This window comes from Charadrius vociferus, unplaced genomic scaffold, assembly GCF_000708025.1.
Source record: "Charadrius vociferus isolate BGI_N301 unplaced genomic scaffold, ASM70802v2 scaffold3, whole genome shotgun sequence".
Lineage (NCBI taxonomy): Eukaryota > Metazoa > Chordata > Aves > Charadriiformes > Charadriidae > Charadrius > Charadrius vociferus.
The window spans coordinates 1,837,838-1,843,104 of record NW_009647748.1 but is presented as its reverse complement, the minus strand read 5'-3'; positions in this window follow the sequence as shown (position 1 = coordinate 1,843,104).

Sequence of the window (5,267 nt, the reverse complement as noted above, 5' to 3'; positions counted from 1 at the left end):
CGGCGGTGGGGGACGGTTGCATGAAGGTCATAGAGGGCCGCATGGAAGGTGTGACACTGCCACGGGCACCAGCGCTTGTGACAGAGGGGGTCCGGGGGCTGGAGGGGGTCCCCAAGCGGTTGTGGTGCTGCAAGGAGGTGGGATGGGTGAGACCTCACCTGCAGTGCGGCGTCTGGCGCTGGAGCCATCAGCACAAGAAGGACGTGGACCTGTTGGAGCGGGTCCAGAGGAGGCCACGAAGGTGGTCAGAGCGCTGGAGCACCTCTCCGATGAAGGCAGTTGGGGTTGTTGAGCCTGGAGAAGAGGAGGCTCTGGGGAGACCTTATAGCCCCTTCCACTACTTGATGGGGGCCTACAAGAAAGCTGGAGAGGGACTTTTTACAAGGGCATGGAGTGACAGGGTGAGCGGTAATGGCTTCAAGCTGGAAGAGAGTAGGTTTAGATTGGAGATCAGGAAGAATTTTTTCACTCTGAGGGTGGTGAGGCACTGGCCCAGGTTGCCCAGAGAAGCTGTGGCTGCCCCATCCCTGGAGGTGTTCAAGGCCAGGTTGGATGGGGCTCTGAGGAACCTGGTCTAGTGGAAGGGGTCCCTGCCCCTGGTAGGGAGCTCAAACTAGATGATCTTTAAGATCCCTTCCTACCCAAACCATTCTATGATTCCATGACTGGTGCTGCTGCTGGGTCAAGCAGGCATGCTGTTGCCCCTCTATGGCCCACATTGCCATTGATCAACACGTCCCTCACTAGGTCGTTGCACAAGGTCAGTCACTTGGTGCCCTTGGTGCCCACCCACATGCTGGAACAGCCTGACAGGAACAAGCCACTGGCCCTGCATGGCTTTGCAGTGGACTCTCCTCCCATTCCCAGAAGCCACATCACCACCACCAGCCTGGTAACCCATCATGAGGTGCTGCCACAAAGCGCCAGGGTGGGCCGCCAGTGAACACGCTCCCACCTGCCAGCAGCCCTGAAATCACCAGCCCTGCAGGATAAAAAAAAGCCCCAAAGCACTTTGCTTGGAGACAGAGAGACAGAGGATACTTTGGGATGACTTTAGCCTGATTTGTTTATAAATATGGAATTTGCCTCCAGAGCTTGCAACTTGGCATCTTTTGCAAGACCTAAATATACTACTAAAAGGCGTGAACTGTTTCGATAATAAAGGCTTTTAGAACTCACTTGTGAAAATTCATGTAAAGCCATACTTGGGCAGAGCAAGTGAGACCACGTGGTGTTTCGGCATGAGCTGGTTCACAGTACGGCAGGTCAACGCCTAGAGCGAGAAGTGCTGAGAAGCGGTCAGTAGATATGGAACAGCTAAAACTACCTTCTACTAACATTGGTCCTGACATGGTCCATTAAAGAGCTTGTTTCCAGTAGCTTCACCAGTTTTTAATGCTTGGGTTGGAATTTTCTGGATCACACTTCTGCATAAGGCCGAACAGAAAATGTAATCCATGAGAGTTTTTCTGGTTTTAAGAATAAGGTTCTGCCACATACAAAACTTAACTTTGAATAACTTTTACTCAAAATGTTAAAATTTGTCAGCAGGTAGCTTTCTAATGTTTACAGAATCATCTGCAAAAAGCCTGATCATGTCATAAGGGTTTGTGAGTCCATATTCAGGAAATTCAGGAAAGATTTCTGAAGCTCAGTAGCAGAATTCCCCCCAGATCCCATCCATCAGAGGCATGCTCAGCTCAAGACTCAGCAAGATTTTCACTGTAACTACAACTCCAAGTTGCTGCCGACTGGACCAGGAATAGATAGCTACAAGGAAATAGAAATAGCTACAGGTTGCATCCCACAGATAAAGGACATTGTAGGCTTTGTGCTCTACACGTCTGGACCATAAGCACATAAGACCACTCACTAAAGATTATTGATTAAATTACTACAGTATAATGATTTAATATTAATACCAGAAATCAACCGTCCATGCCCATCCAGGCCAGGATCTGTGCAAACGCACAGCAAGGTGTAAACCCTGCAAAGTCTTTGCTCATGCTCTGCACAGAGATGAATGTCACTGTGATAGTTCAGCTCAGGATGATAATTAGGGCCTTCAAATTGTGGAGACTGTAAGGAAATCCAAAAGCACATACTTTGCAAATTATGACAGAGGTCTGGTCTTGTCCCAGATGTTGTCCTCTCCAGATCCTGAGCAGAAGCCTTCTGGTCCTACAGAGCACTGGACCAGGCTCCTGTCAGAGTATTTCTTTTCTTTCATGGCCAGCATCACTGAGGAACCTCTGGAGACCATCCTGTCCACCCCTCCTGCTTAAAGCAAGAACAGAGTCTGGCTCTGAGCCTCCTGAACCTTCTCCAGGCTGAACAATCCCGACTCTGTCAGCCTCCATCAGCCTCTCCCCGTATGGCAGATGGTCCAAGCAAGAAAGTGCAATTACAGTTTTTTTTTACTTTCAATATATTACAGATTATATCACCTGGAGTGATTTGACCATCCAAAGAGATTCACAGACTCTTCCACTGAATGCATTATTTGAACTACTCTAGCTCCTCTGTCAGCAAAATGGCTATTTTCAACTGAGGGACGAGGAAATATTAAAAAATAAAAAGGAAACATTGCATTGTGACCTCATAGAAATGGCATTGTGGTTTTCCACCTTTGTCTGGTAGTTACTAAGCGATATGAGAGCTCTTTGTTGAAAACCAAAGTGATGTCTTTCATAGCTTGTAAATGCATTCTGTGATCTGAAAACCAAATAATTTTCACACGCATCAACATTAGGTATGAATATCCTGGCAAAACACTACCTTAGCAACACCTAGGCAGGTCCTCTGACTTAAGAGAATGTCTTAAGCAACACTTCACAAACACACTGTTGTTAAACCTCCAGGATCACTTGTGCAAACCCATGGAAAGTGTGGTTACACAATGAAAAATAAGATTGCAAATAGGGTTATCTGCTTGCCCGGCATGTCTACTCACTTGAACACACTGAGAGCATGCTCGCAGAGTTTAATATATTAACTTTAGTTGGTTATACTTGAATACTCTTCAGAGTAACATAGCTAAGGGGCAATGAGGTGAAATACATTCCTTCTTGTGCATTACTACCACTGTAAAAGACCTTTCATGTAACTGCAAATCTACCGATAACTAAACAGAACTAAACTCTGCTGGAGACACTCCATGTAACCCAGAGAACGCAGCTCAACATTGCCAGCACTGGCAGTTGGAGCCACTTTTCCACTAGAAGGCTTTTAGTTGTGAGTACCAGGAGCGAGAACCTGCGACAAGTGAGCAGATGCGTCTTTTACCTTACGACTTTTCAGGGTAGAAACACATTTTACGCAACATCTTTCAGTGGCACCATCTGAGAATTTTGGCAGTGTGGAGGAGGGAGATGTGCAGAGAGATGTTGAATCTCTCAACACCCTCCTTGGCATTACATTCAGTAACTTCAGTTTCCTCCTTGAGACTGAACGAACTAGCCCTGTCACCACTTAGGGTCAGTATGCCCTGTTTTGGTCTGAAAACACTGCTTTGCAAAATGTCTCTTTCACAAACAGACAAACTACCTGGAGTAGATTTCCATAGCAGGATGCTCTATGGAAAAAAAATGGATGCCTAAAGCCTCCAGCAAGATCCTAAAAGAGAACATTCTCTATGGACAGTGTTAAAGCAAACCCAACTGAATACAACAAATCAAAGGGTAACATACAGATTTTCTTATGGAGCAAATACAGTCTGACATTCCCACCCACGCAGAGCAGATCAGTGACTGGCAATAAGACAAAGCAACAGCATGAGCAACACGAGACTCCAGAGAAATAAACAATATATTTCTTCTGTCAACAAAAATATATGCCTGTTTTTATTCTTTTAATAAGACTCCCACGATATATTATTTTCTATTTCCAGTTAAACAAATTAGAGCAGAATTACTGTTTTCATTATCAGTTTACACTGAAGATTATTGGCTGTCGTTAAGAAGCATAATATTTGTAATAGGGCTTGGGCATAACTTTTCACTGTGTTGTAAATTCTGCAACTTGTAAGAGAAATGTCAGTCACAGAGAAGTTCAATCTCTACCCACTTCAAGCCTGAACACATGAATCAACTTCTCTTCAATGTTAATGAATATTATTTTACTTACTTGGTCCTTGATCTATGAAATTCTTATGCTCATTATCTCTCGTGATAAAATATATTCCCTGCACTCCATGCATTTTTCACTATAGCGTTCTCGCTCATTATTATAAGTACCATTATTTTTAACTGGGATGAGGCTTTCAATGAGAGTATTTGAAAACATGTGAACAGGCAGTAGAAATTACTAGGAAGTAAAAGTACAAACCTTGAAGGCACTAAGTGAGGACAAAGACTCAGGAAGCCAGACCAGGCAAGGTGGTCAAGGTAGGGCAATCCTAGGGGGAACATCAGCCACCTCCGACTCTGCTACCAAAAGACCGGGTTTGTTTCCCAAACATTCACATTAAGGCCTTTCAAAGTTAGCCTAATACGGCAATGAAACCCAGTACAGAAGTTCAGGAGACAGTTTAAGCCAAACCCAGCCCTGATCTGAACCCCGTGACTTAAGAAATATATACAGTCAGAATTCAGATCTGTGTTTTCCTGGAGAAAACACCATTATGTGGATGGAAAGTAACATTTAAACAGAGTGCATCAACGCAGGAAGAAATCTTACCACAATCTCAACCTAAACCCAAAATATAGGGCTATTACCACTAAAATGCTTGCCTGAGTGAGCTGCAGACCTGTAGAGGTTATGAAAGGACAAGTCTCTGTTCCCTTTCCATGCTCCAGACTGCTCCTCACTGCTCACCTCCCCTTTGTTTTGCTCAGTCTAGGACAACAGAGTCAAGCAAGGAGGGCACTTCTGCTCTTTTCTTTGGGAGATCACTCCACAGACAAATTAACACCATAGTGAAGAATTTTTACCCTCTATGTAGTTAAAGGAATTTAAAATACCAAGAGGTGTAAAAAGTGATCATGTACATATTAAGTTGCGGGTTAACTGCTCGTAGTCATTGCTATGGAGGAGCTTATCCATTATACAGAATTACATCGGCGCCACCGACTTCCCGTCACACACACATTAGGAACAAGAAAATAAGCATACAGCAGAACAGGAAAAGAAGCCATGTTAATTTACTATTCATTTCAAAATACAAGCGATTACAAAGATTCTGGAAGAGAAGGAGCATTTGTCAGTGCCTTATTGAACCTTCCTGCACAGCTCTTTTAATCTGCCTCCATTCCTCGTCTATGCAGGAA